The sequence below is a fragment of the Panthera tigris genome, chromosome X (genome assembly GCF_018350195.1).
Source record: "Panthera tigris isolate Pti1 chromosome X, P.tigris_Pti1_mat1.1, whole genome shotgun sequence".
Lineage (NCBI taxonomy): Eukaryota > Metazoa > Chordata > Mammalia > Carnivora > Felidae > Panthera > Panthera tigris.
In genome coordinates this window covers 123,722,962-123,737,154 of record NC_056677.1, presented here as the reverse complement: position 1 = coordinate 123,737,154, position 14,193 = coordinate 123,722,962, and the positions used below count along the sequence as shown (strand labels likewise).

The 14,193-nt window shown below is 41.1% G+C and overlaps 1 pseudogene; it reads left to right on the top strand.

Moving 5' to 3' along the window:
• The first annotated feature begins 13,571 nt into the window (after window positions 1-13,571).
• LOC102952879 lies at window positions 13,572-13,896 on the top strand (annotated as a pseudogene).
• The last annotated feature ends 297 nt before the right edge of the window (window positions 13,897-14,193 follow it).

Genomic DNA, 14,193 nt, shown 5'->3' with positions numbered 1-14,193 from the left:
GTCTTCATGGGGCAGGCTTGGGAACCTGACCAACTCTTGAAAATTTCTATTCCTCCCTCATTCCCAACTCTAGGCACACAGATCTACTGAAGATGTAACAACCTCCCAGTCTACACCAGAAGTTCTTTGAAGGAAGAGACAAGGTGAGAGTCACCTCTTTGTCATTTCTGTGTCCCAGAGTGACACTAAATAGGCACTCTGTTAATATTGCTTTTGTTGATTCCTTCCTTAAATGCAGGGGGAAAAAAGCTGATTTCCTAGGAATCCCCTAGCCATAACTTAGCAGTCCCTGAATTCTGTCCACAGATGTACCCTTGACCAAATTCTACTTTTCTTGCCATAGCTGTGGGCAAAGGAGCCCCTTCCAATCCCACATTATTTGGTCTTCCCTTTGTCATTCTTTTTGACCCAGCAAAGAGTTATTTTGTTAAAAGACTTGTGGCCACTTCAGCCAAGTTATCCATCTGCCTACAAGGAACTCTGGGTCCAAGTTTCTTCCTATATGAGGAAAAACTATAGTTCCCACATAAGCACATCATAAGATCAAGTTCATTTCCATTTGGCTTTTTCAGGCTTATCTCCTAAGTCACATCTCAAGTTTGGCTTAGCCGATGGGAAGGCTTGTGTTTTGTGGAAGTCCCAGGGCTGAGCATTAGTCAGCTATAAAAGTGTCCTCGAGGCTTTCTACATGTGGAGACAGCAATGCGCAGTCTTGTCAGCAGCTGTAGCAAAGGCTCAGCTGAAGAGCAGAGTGGTAGTCTTGAGGCATCTGAAGGGGTCAGGGGAAGTTCAGCAGTCTTATGTCCTAGCCAAGGTCCCACCCGGATGATGCCTGTCCTTTCTCAGATGGCCCAAGGGATTTATATCCCTGGAATGAACTATTAATCTGGTGGTGACCAGGCTTCTCAGAACCTTCTGAAGAACACTGGAGGTGTGCCTTGAAATAAGGGGCAGCTTTGGAAAAAGGACAAACAAGGGAGGGGATTCCACGTTGAGGAGGGGTTCCAGGTTCAGCCAAGAGTATTAGCAAAGGCATAGAGAGAGAAAAATCAGTGACTAAAAGTAGCAGCCAATTATTTTGTTTACTTGGACTCTAGGATTCTGGTGAAGGAGTATAGGGGACAAGGCTGAGAGGGCTGCAGGAGCTGAATTCCCCAGGGTCTCTGACATGAGCTGCCACCAAGGGCTTAGACTTTGTGCTGAGGGTGCTTCCATGCCTCTGGACTGTTTTGAGCAGAATGGTGTACAAGCAAAATTATGCTTTGAAAGGCTCCATCTGGCTGCTATGTTGTTTGGAAGACCACTCAAGAGGCTGGTTTGGTTGCGTATTGAGATGGTGGTGGCCTGAACTAATAATGTCCTAGGGTTTAAAAGAAGTAGACAAGAGATCATTAAGAAGATGAAAGGACAGGACATAGTGACTGCTGAATTCAGGACACAAGAGCCAGGACCAAGTTGAGGATTTATGAATCTATGTAATACGTTAGGATTTATGAATCCATAAAATATATTAACTAGATTTTACTGAGCACCAAATGTATACAGAGCTCTGTGCTTGGTAACAGGGACTCAGAATTACATAATACATGGTATCTGCACTCAAGTATCTCCAGGTATGGTGGAAAAACCAAACAGGAAAATGACAATGACAACAAGGTATTCCTAGATGTTATGAGGCACAGAGGAGGGGCTCCATATCTAGCCTCAAGAAGATGGAGAGGCTAAAGGGAAAATTCTCACAGGAGTTAACCATTGGGCTGAGTCCTGATGGGGACCAATTGAAGGGATAAGGGTACAGATACTGCAAGCAAGTTCACAGCATATGTGATGGCAATGAGGTATGAAACAGCATGATGCATGTGTGGAGCCAGGGACAAGGTGGATGGTAGCACCATTACTTATAACCTGGGGCACAGTAAGCAGAACACCTTGTGGTGGTGGTGGCAGAAGAGAGAAGGCAAGTTGGGTTCTGTCTTGGACGTATTCTGTTTGAAGTCCATGAGGAATAGTTAAATAATAATTGCAAAGAGATCCCTAGGGTGATTACAGCTGGGCTTAGGAGGTATGGTGATGGTGGACTGTGTAGGGCACCTTGGCCCCCACCTTCTCAGTAGGATAAGACCAGTGGGGGGGGGGGTATCATGACTGACAAAAGGCAGGTAGGGACTATCTGAGTCAATTCTCTTTGGTTGCAGGATTCTGTGGCCCCACAACAGACCTATCTGAGGTGGGGATTGTTGGAATAGTGGGATCTGAATGGTTGAGGCTCCTTTGGTGCCTGAAGGCATATTCTGCTTCTCTTTCTTGTAACTTGCTTAGGGAAGATGAGTCACCAAGTTCGTGTACACATCAGAGGAGCAAGGGGTGGCAAAGCCCACATTGACCACCTGGTCTCCCAATTCCTTAGCCACTCTTTCTATCCCCCACCCACAGTGAGGGCTCAATTCACCTATGCTAGGTCTGTGTTCCCAGTCCTGCCCCTCCCTCAGAAGGCTGGTTGCACTTGAGAGGAGTGTTGACTTCCTGACTGTCAATCACTGACTCTGAATCCAGGGTTATGCTTGAGGAACAAAAAGACCAATCAGTCCACAAAAAAAAAATCCCATTTTTCCCATTACTTGCTTCCCTGGCATGATAGACATGCTTCCAAAAAGTAGCAAAGAAGAGGGAGGAGGAAGGGCAGGGTATGTCCTAGGAAAGGTAAATCTTCAAGAGTGTCAGAGACTGGAGCTCAGGACAGTGGAGGAAAGGGAGAATGGCCTCCAGTAAGGAGAGAGAGGTGGGCAGGGATCAATCACAAAGGGCCTCTTAAAGCAGGTTAATGAGTTTGGACTCTGTCCTAGTGTCAATGAAGAGCCACCAGAGGGTTTTTTTTTCCGTTTCCTTTTCCCTGAAGAATAATTTTATTGTTTTTGTAAAATGTATGTGTTCTCCTAATTAGAAATTAAATCAATGCAGAAAAGGTTAAAGACGGAAGTTTAAAAAAATTTTGGGCCCTGCACAATATTTATTGTTAGGGAAAACCTCATTCTAACCTTGCCTTTGTACTTAGAAATGGGGATGAGTATAGAAACAGAGAGACAGAGAGACAGAGATGGAGACATAGATACAGACATGAACAATTTACAGTGGTATCCTTGTATAAATGCTATCTTAAACAAAAATATAAAATGTAATTTCCTTTCAATTTAAGAGAAGGTGTAATCTCTTAAAGAAGACATGACACCTCCAGGAAAAGAAATAATTGGGTTTAGATGGTAAGAAGATCCCTCTGGTTGCTGTGTTAGGGGAAGGATTTGAAGGAAGGAAGGACCAGGTAGGAGCCACCATTGCCATCCAGGTGAGAATAGTAAGAACTTGAATGAGGCAAGCTTAATGGGCTTGGAGAGGAGGGGTGGAGAGAAGTTCCAGGGCAGGAGCAGATTTCCTAGGACTTGGTTTCTGGTAGGGGGAAATACAAAGGAGGCTCTCCTAGATGACTCATAGGTCTCAAGCCTTGATGAGGAGGATGTATTAGTGTCATGATCAGGAATAGGCCAAGTAGGCAGAGCAGGCTTGATGGGAGAGGGAGACAATTAGTGTTGCTTCAGATGTGCAAAGATTTTGCAAATGGTGGAGCATCCAATAGATTGTTGGAGATGGGAATCCGGGACTCAGATAGGAATAAGGATGATGGTAGGGAACTGGGAGCCATCCACACAGAAGTGAACACAGAAACTGTGGGACTATGAGAGATCTCTAGGGTGGAAAATGTTAAGATATAGAACTAGGCCAAGGACAGAAGCTTAAAGAGTGTTTATGTTATGAGATGGAAGGAGGGAGAGGAGTTAAGGGATTAAAAAGGGTTGGAAAGAGGCCAACATTCCTGTATCAGTGCTTTGTTCATGGTAGTTTCCAGAAACATTCTGGGAAACCCAAACTCAAGGTGTGTTTGGTGAAAGATAAGACAACCAAGCTTACAATGTGAGAGATGGAAGCTGGGAAGCAAAGTTCCATCTCAGGAGAATGGGGTCAGCATCTCTGTATGGAGGGCTTGAAGAAGCCGCAAGAAAGAAGGGGCCATGCATTTGGCACTTAGGAGGTCTTGAATGCCAACTGTGGTATAAAAAAGTTCTGGAAAGTACTGGGAGACAGAGACAGATGGCTGGTAGATGAGGAGGAAGCCAGGGTATGGATGGGATGGCTTTAAAAGCAATCTCTACTCTCCAGATGTTTGGGGTGAAGGCAAAGAAAAAATCAAAGTAGCACCAGGAGACTAGGACATGCCTAGCCTAGGACAGGCATTTTATAGGCTGCATGGCAAGAGCCAATAGAGCCAAAGAGGCTGGGAAGGAAGCATAAATAGTGGTAATTCATAAAGATGGGACTTCAGGAAGTTGAATGGGAAGGGGAATGAGAGTGCCAATAGAGAGAGGTGGGCCTCAGGACTAAAGGAGAGGAGAAATATTGAGGTGGAGAAAGTGCCAACATTTTACGCTTGAGAGAAGAAATGATACTGTCAGCAACCACCACTTCTTAAGCATATACAGAGTCCCACACATCAGGCTGAATACTCCTCAGGCATTATTTGGTGTCATTCTAACAATAACCTATGAGGTAGGTACAGTTATTACCCATATTCTACAGAGGGAGGAAATAAAACTCATACAGATCAAACACCCCACTGCTGGTTAGTGAGAGAAACAGGGCCCCAGCCCAGGTCTTTGAACAACAATGTCCAGGTTATTGCTCATTCATGATGAATGGCTTCACACAACTCAAAGTAGAAGGTAAGTTTCCTGCAGGCAAGGGATATAAAGGTGCAACTGGGAGTCAGACAAGTATGGAAAGGCCTCCCAGGAGAGCCAGTTTGGAAAGAGAATGAAGTTTGGGTTAAACAGGATTTGACCAACAAAGATGTGACCAACAGCCTTACCAAGAGTCAAGGAGAATCCAGTTGCCTTAGAGTCTCCAAACCTTCTTCAATACCCAGATCCATAGAAATATTATTTGCTTTTCACTAGTTAAACCTGAGGCCCCAGAGCAGTCAGTGATTTTCCCAGCAGAGATGGCTAAGCACAAAGCTTCTGACTTCAAGGGAAGTTCTGGCTCTTCTAGTCTAATAGTTGGATGCACACAGATGGCTGGGAATGCCAAGGCACCAGCCCTCCTGAGCACATAGGGGCAGCATAACTTGGAAAATGCTGTTCCAAGCAACCAGGCTCTGTGGGTTCTGCCAGGTCTGGACTTAAGTGCCAACTCCATCACTTGTTGGCCATGTGTACTTCAGTCAGTTGCCCAAGCTCTCTAAACCTACAAATCTTCTGTAAACTGGAAATAATAATAGCACTTACCTCACAAGATTGTTGCCAGTATCAAACATGATAACCCATGCAAGGTACATAGCTCTGTGTCTGGTGCTGAGTGAGTGCTCAATAAAAGCTCATGGAAGTTGTTTTTGTTGTGATGGCTGTTAGTGGAGAGAACATGATTTAGAGGCAGACAGTCTGGGCTCTAGTCCCTAGTTGACTACTTAATTGCTCTGACCTGGACAAGTTGCTTCACATAGGAGCCCGTTTCCTCAGCTCTAAACTGAGGATAATTCACGAGTGACTATGGGGATCAATTAGGTAGTAGATGGGAAAGTGTTTTGAAAACTACAAAGTGCCCCACAAAGGTTAGTTATTTGATTCTACCTTAGAACCAAAAGATCAGCCTTCTAGAGAACAAGGCACAAAGGATGGGAAGAGAGGAAAATGATTAAGTTAATGAACTCCATAAATCAAAACTGAGAGTTTAGAAGAAGGGGAAAAAAGACTTTTTACTTTTATTTGGAACCTGCTCCAGACCAGGATTTGGACAACAAGCCCTATAGGGGTGACAGGGCTGACTCAGCTTTGACAACAGCATCCTCAGGTCACTCGCACACACCTAAATCTGCCACAAAAAAGAGGAAAAGCAAATCAGAGGGTATAGGTGTCAAGATGGGCTTCTTGGAAGAAGTGGCATTTGGACTGGGCTTTGAAGGGTAAGTAGTGAGTGATGTATGAGGGGTAGGTGTAGTTGTCAGAGGGATTAAAAAAAACTTGGGCAAAACCACAGTAACAAAGAGGGGCATAAGTTTGGGGAACAGCAAGTCAATCCATGTGACTGAAGAGAAGGTTTTGTGAGTGAGGGGAGGTGACAGAGGAACATAGAGAGGTAGGTTTGGACCAGCTCATGGAGTGTCTCAAGGTGGCTGAGGAGCTTGGGTTTTGTTCTGAAAAAAATGAGAAGTAACTGGTGATCAGTGCCTTCTAACTTTCCTGGCCTGACCTGGTCTCACACAGTGTTCTGAGCAATGTGTTAGAAAAAAGTTTCTTTGATTAATGAAACATACTCTATAGAACTTCAGTCTGGCTTGTTCCCCCCAAAGCAGAAATGACTGTAGCCAAAGGAGTGGTTGACCTTGTCTTCATCAGTTAAGAAAAGCAGCTCCCTATATAAGTCTCACCAGGGCCTCAGGAATCAAACTCTGCCTCACCCAGACAGTTTTCTGCTAGAGAGTGGGAAGCCATGAGCACTCTGGGAAGAGCTTACTGATTCTTATGTTCCTTACTCTCCCTTAAATGTTGTTCTCCTCATTTGTGGCTTCTCTTCCTACTGTTCCCCTCAGCCTGCCTCATGAACATAACTCATTTCTGAACTCTTATGTTAATTTTAATGCATATACGACCTAGCTAGCCTTTTACTTTTGAGAATTTTCCAACCATGGCCAGCCTGTCTGCTACTCTCCCCCTTCTCCTGAAAATACAAACAAGCATGTAAATCCCTGCTAATATGCAGATGTAGGCTTATGCAGTGTCTTTGAGCACAAATTCCTCCATCATGTTAGTATTGGGAAGCTATTCTGTCTGCATAGATCAGCCATTTACAAACCTGATAATGACTAATCTGCCAAGTGGATATCAATGTTGAAAGATTCATAGTTTTGTTCAGAAAAGGTCAGATTTTCTGGTTTTAGTCAATTAGAGAATAATTTGTTGTCTCTCTTCTTTCTGTGACCTCCAAGTCATATGTGGTTTATTAGCAAGGGGCCAGTCTCCAAGGCAAAACCAGGCACATCAAAAATCCCCCAAAAGGCAGAAATGGGCAAATGAACTATCTGATACTCTCTGTGTTAGAAGTTTCACTGGGATTTGTTCCCCACAGATCTCCATCACATAGGAGGTAAAGTAAGCTCTAGGTCCATCAAACTCACTGGGAATCACCAGTATTTTACAAATGTGAACTTGTATAGGCAGACTTTAAGATGACTGTTTCCTCTCTAGAATTATCTTATGATTAGAACAAATAGTCACCAGGTAGTAAGTATCAGAGCCTTGGCCATGTCCTTCTGGTAAAAACATCTAGACTCTTTTTGAGAATGGCTAAGTGAACAGATTCAATAAGATATACTACTCAATTTTAACCTAATAGGGGACCTCTTCATTAATACAGCTGGGTATCAAGATAAACAAGAATGACCAAATGTGATACACAATTAGAGCAAGGATTAGAGGAATACAAGTTGCTAGGAACTTTAAAGAAACTTACTTGCTAAGCCTAAAATGATCAACCTAGTACTTTCCTTCTCTTTTCCTTGCTTTAATCTGCTGGTTTCAATGTCAGGATTATACTGATTTTCCTTCAAATTTTTGACTGCCTGCTATCTCAATCAAAGAATCTATACAAGAAGAATGACTTGGCCATCTCTCCCTTGACACCACCCTCCCCCATCATAAGCTGTGATATTGAAGAAATCATTCTTGTAGGTATTTCCTAATAGCCCTCTACTTAAGTCATTAATCAGAGATGCCATTTTCTTCTCATCATAGTATTTCTGCATTTGTTTCCAAGGAATCTGAGAGACTCCAAAAGGGGATGGCCACGTATGGGCTGTTTCCCATCATGAAAACCTGTGATTGCCTTTTCTCCAATCAGGAGGGATTAAATGTTCCTTCTCCAAACTTGAGTTCCTTGCCCTTTAAAGCCAGAGTGTATGGTATTCATAAAATATGTTGGTGCCTTATATATATGGGACTACCATAATATATGATGGTCCCTTAGAAATGACCACTACTCAAACTGTTTTCTCTTATGATTTGGTCTTGGGAAACTTAATTATACCAGAATGGAATGTTTAAGAGAATATTCCAAGAGAATAAGCAGATTTCCAAATAAACATACATAAATGTTTTGTTTTTCCATATGTGCTATGAAATCAGACCAACCATCTGTGTCCTCTACTATAACTCTGCTCTAAGCTCCTTGTAGAAAATGCCCAAATGTGATTTTTTTTCCTATGGAGTGGGAATAGAAACTCTGGGACTTGAGGATTGTTTGGTCTGCAGCTCCTGAAGTGGGAAAGACTCACCTAAGTCTGGCTGGGGGATAAGCATCTATTTGTTGTTGTTGTTGTTGTTGGGGGATAGGCGTCTATTTTTTTGTTTGTTTGTTTATATCAAAAGCTGGAAAGTAATCTTTGGAGGCAAGAACCTGCAGATCCAAAGAATGAAGAAGTGTTGAGAAATAGAAAAAGTGTGATGAGATTTCCCCACCCCAGAACAATAAAGGAATCCCAAGACATGGAATTCTGGGCACTATAATACAGAAGTTGGGGAAGGGGCGGAGATGAAGACCAGAGACAAAAGGTGTTACAGGTGACCTCTGGAAGATTCCAGAACATTTTCCAGAAGTCCCTAGTACAAACAGCCTGTGACTTCTTTACAGAAGGAGAAATGAAAGTGGGATCCAGGAAGACTCTCTCAGACCATTGCCCAAATGAAGGAGAGAAACCCAAAGGAGCAAGAGGAGGGGAGTAGAAGCAGACAGTGGCCTTAAAACAGCAGGAAGGAAGTAAAGGGAGTGGTAGGAATGATCCCAGGGTCTAGAACACACATTGAGAGTTTCACAGAACTCAGAGACCCCTTTTAGCCTTTTGTCACTCCCTGTCAGTAGACTAATCTGAGACCTGGTGAGTCCTTGCAATCTCACCTGGCTGTGAACAGTCTGGGAATCTTAGTTTCAACCAGGGCCTCTGCCCATTTTGGATTGGCATGCATTCTCCAACAAAGCCTTTCTCTGTATCACTCTTCCCCAATCAGCCTCTTTCTGGCCAGAGGTCAATACCAAGAAACCTCGATCTCCATCCCAGACCCAGAGAAGCCTCTATCCCACATCAGTGGTCTATCTCCTCCTAACTATGCTGTTTATGATTCTTCTTCTGCCTCAGCCATTAATCTAGCTTCTGGCCTCAGCTGACCTACTCTAAGGAGACTTGCAAGTGGGCCCTTCTCTAGAACAAATGACCACCACTGTTTGGAGTGACTCTAGATGACCAGAAGATTGGCATCTGCCAGCATCCCTTTTTTTCCTTACTGCTTTTCCTTACTGCTACCCTCCTGGCCAAGTCTATGCAATAGCTGCCTGATCCCAGAAACTGAGTGTCTCATTTATGGCCTGTAGCTTGGCTCTGGCTCTCTTTGCTCTGTGACTCATAGCACTGACCACTGGCTGGACCCCTTCACTGATTACTTGCAGCAGTTGTCTTCAAGTTCCTATAAACCTTCTTAACCTAGATGACAGTGTGCAGATCTCTACCTCAGCTTTGGATGTTCTTCCCATTTTCCAGTCAGCCTATGTGGCAGTGAAAGTGGAGAAGCCTAGAGAACCCTGTGCTTCCTCCTGCATGTGGGGGTTAAAGGGTTATAGCAAAGCAAATTATCCAAGTCCTTGGTTCACAGCATCAAGGTCTGACAAGAGATAATAAGTGAAACTAAGTAGGCTAGAAAACTCTGTTTAAAGATTCATCAAAATTATCTGACTGTGCTGGGATTTCCCCAGGAGCACTCAAATAGCCAGAGGTTATAGCCGGCAAGACAGGTCAACAGGAACCTGTCCATAAATGGAATTATTACATATAGCGGTTGGGAGTAAAGACAATGAAGGACATCCCAGTGCTGTATTTTTTCTGGCCCAGGTGCTCATATGATTAATCAGAATCTTCATACCACCTTCCAAATCCCATACTTACCTAGAAATTAATGTTCCAGATCAGCACTTTCCCATAGTGGCTACCATACTAGACAGTGCAGATATAGAACATTACCCTTTTCCCCAAATGAATTTCTGGAATAAGGATGAAGAAAGAAGGTACAAATGACTAGTGAACAACTCACCAGCCAATGGGGCTAGACCAGAATGGAGGGGTTGGTACCACATCATCAGGAGAGAGAGAAGGATCCTTGTGTTTTGTTATTCCCAGACTAGTTCTCTGCTCAGTGAGGAGAGCAGTGAGGAATGGTGGTCCTATCCTGCCTTGCTATATCTCTGCCTCATTAGCCATTTCAAATTTACCTATACGACAAAAATATAACATTCTATTGTCATTTAAGAATATTTAAACAAATGAAGAAAAACAGCTTATTCCTAGATGTGAAACCTCATTATCCTCATTATCAAAGAAATGTCAATTCTCCACAAATCAATCTACAGATTTGACATAATCCCAGTTGGATTTTGGGGAACCTAGACAGGATGATTCTAAAGTTGATCTGGGATAAAAACAATTGATATAACTAAAAATATATTTTACAAACAAATAAGGGGACGCTGGCTCTAAAAGATATTAAAATATATTTTGAAGTCACAATAATTGCGAGATGTGAAATAAAAGATTAGTGTACAAAATTGATATAAAAGCAAACTCAAATATATGAATATTTAGCATATAATAAATGAAGCATCTCAAATCAGTATAGAAATATGTTGAGATAAATGGATAGGTATTTGGAGGGTTGGAATTAACTTAGATCTTGTCATGTAGAAGACAGAAAGACAAAAGAAAGAAAAGAAAGACAGAAGAAAAGAAAGAAAGGGAGAAAGAAAGAAAGAAAGAAAGAGAAAGAAAGAAGAAAGAAAGAAAGAAAGAAAGAGAAAGAAAAAGAGAAAAAGAAAAAGAAAAAGGGAAGGAAGGAAGGAAGGAAGGAAGGGCAAGCCACAATCTGATACTAGTTTCTTTTACAATGTCATCTGAAGAAAGCAGAAATTTGAATCTGAACAATATAATCTTTTGTGTCTAGAGTATTTCACTCAGCATGATACTTTTGGGATTCATCCATGCTTGACATGCATTGGTAATTCTCTTTTATTGCTAAGCAGTGCTCTATTGGATGAATATGCCAGTTTGTTTATCCCATTTGTATATCCAGCTTGTGCATATAAGTCTATCCAGTTTATCATTGTCCTGTTGATGGATATATGGGTTGTTTCCAGTTTTAGGCTATTATTTATAAAGCTTCTGTGAGCATTCTTATATGATTCTTTTTATAGACATGTATTTTCATGGCTCTTGAGTAAATGCCTAGGAGTTGAATGGTTAGGTTATAGAGTAAGTGGATGCTGAGTTTTATAGAAACTACCAGACCTTTTCCCAAAGTGATTATATCATTTTACATTCTTACCAAGAATGGTGACAGTTCCACTTTCTCCATATCCTCATCCATAGCTAGGATTATCAATCTTTTCATTTTTAACTATTCTGCTGAGTGTGTAGTGGTATCTCATTGTGATTCATTTTCATTTCCAAGATGACTAATACTGCAAGAAGTTTTTCATGTGCTTATTGGCCATTTGTATATTTTTTGTAAAGTGTTCAAAAAATTTTTTGCACATTTTTGGTTGTTTCTCTTTTTATTATTGAGTTGTAGAAGTTCTTTACATATTCTGAATGCTAGTCCCTTATCAAATACAAGTTTTTAAAAATATTTTCTCCCAGTACATATTTAGTAAGCAGTGTCATTTGATAAGCAGAATTTTTTTAAAAATATGGATTGTAATTTATCAATTTTCTATCTGTTTTCTGTATCCTGGCTAAGAAACTGACTAACTCTAAGAGGCAAAATATTCTTCTACAATTTCCATTAAAAGGTTTATGGCATTTCACTATATGTGTAGGTCCCTGATCTGCACCAAATTATTTTTTGTATATGGTGTGAGGCTAGGTCCAAAGTTCATTTATTCATATGAATGGACTGTTATTTTAATGCCACTTGTTGAAAATATTTTTCCTTTTTCATTAGGTTGCTTTGGCACCTTTGTCAAAAATAAAATGACTGTATAAATGTGGATCTATTCTGAGATCTTTATTCTGTCATGCTGATGTATTGGCCAATATTTATGCCAGTAACACACTATCTTGATTAATATAGCTTTAGAGAAAGGCTTGAAGTCAGGTAAAGGTTAGTCCTCCGACTCTGCTTATATTTTTCAATATTGCTTCAGGCTTTCTAGGTCCTTTGCATTCCTATATAAATTCTAGAACCAGCTTGTCAGTTTCTACCAATATGAAGTGTAGATTGAACTGGAAGCACGGATACCATTTGGGATGCTATTGTGGTTGTCCATAGATAAGAAATATGTGCTTGAGGGGCACCAGGTGGCTCAGTTGGTTACGACTTCATCTCAGGTCATGGTCTCAAGGTTTGTGAGCTTGAACCCTGCATCAGGCTCTGTGCTGACAGTACAGAGACTGCCTGAGATTCTCTCTCTCCCTCTTTCTCTGCCCCAACCCCACTTGCACGTGTGCCCCCTCTCTCTCTCTCTCTCCCACCCTCTCTCAAAAAATAAATGAATGAATGAACTTTAAAAAACAGAAAAATAAATATGTGTTTGAATCAATGCAGTTATATGTGGAAATTAGGAAATGCATTCTAGAAAATATCATGTCTTAATAATTGGACGTGAAAGTCGAAAAACATGATGGAGAGTTAGATTACTCTGATATTTCTGTCCTGGATGACCAAGAGGATGACATTTCCCTGAAACGTAAACCCTCTTTCATCTGGAAAGTATTTATTAAATCCATATTATGTAACAGAGCCTGTGCTTGGCACTGGGAACATAACAGAAGCAAAAGCATACATGGTCCCTACTTTACTGGAACATCTTGTGGATGAGAAATATATTCATTAAATAATCAAACAGATGTAAAATTGAAACTAATAAAAGTGTGCTACAGCAAGCACACGTAGCACCTAGATCTTGGTTACTAATACCTTTCTCCAATAAAAAGAACCAAGGACTCCTTGGAGAAACAGCTGCTTCTAGGACTGGGGTAAGGAAATATACAAGATAAACCAAGTATCTTAGCACCAGAAAGTAAAGAAGTGCCAAATACATTAGCTTCAAGCATACAATACAGTGATTCAGCAAGTCTATGTTACACCGTGCTCACCACAAGTGTAGCTACCATCTGTCATCATACAACACTATTACAATGTCATTGACTATATTCCCTATGCTGTGCCTTTTATTCCTGTCATTTATTCATTTCATAACTAGTGGCTGGTCTCTCCCATTTATCTTCACCCATTTTGCCTATCCCTTAAGCTCCCTTTCCTCTGGCAACAATCAGTCTGTGTATCAGCTAGATTTAAATAAAAAAAATAATTTTTTGAAAATGCTAGTTGCTATAAAGGGAAGGTGACCTGTGTGCTCTGCAAGCTCTGTCTGCTGTTTTTTGGATCCACTTTCATCAGTCCTTACCATTCTTGTCAGACCCAGCCACCAAAATGGTGAAACAGATTAAGAGCAAGTATGCTTTTCAGGAAGCCTTGAACAGTGCAGGACTACCTAAACTTGTAGTAATTGACTTATTAGCCATGTTATGTGGACCTGCCTTGCAAAAGGATCAAGCTTTTCTTTCATTGTCTCTCTGATAAGTATTCCAACATCTCATTCCTTGAAGTAGATGTGGATGGCCATCAGGATGTTGCCTCAGAGCGTGAAGTCAAATGCATGCCAACCTTCCAGTTTTTTAAAAAGGGATAAAAGGTGGGTGAATTTTCTGGATATAATAAAGAAAAACTTGAAGCTACCATTAATGAATTAATCTAATTATGTTTTCTGAAAACATAACCAGCCATTGGCTATTGGAAACTTGTAATTTTTTATTTACAAAATGGAATGATCAAGTATTAAGACTATATACACAACTTCCATCCGATTATAAGTGACAATAAAATATTAATTCTGCCCTTTAAAAAAAAGAAGTGCTAAAAATGAAACAAAACAAAATCCCACTGTGATGAAGTGTCAAAATTACACAGGAGCCAACTGAAAGATTTCTCAATGGCCAAAGCTGAAATAATTTAAACAACAAAAGAAATAAAATAATACTAAAATATATTCCAA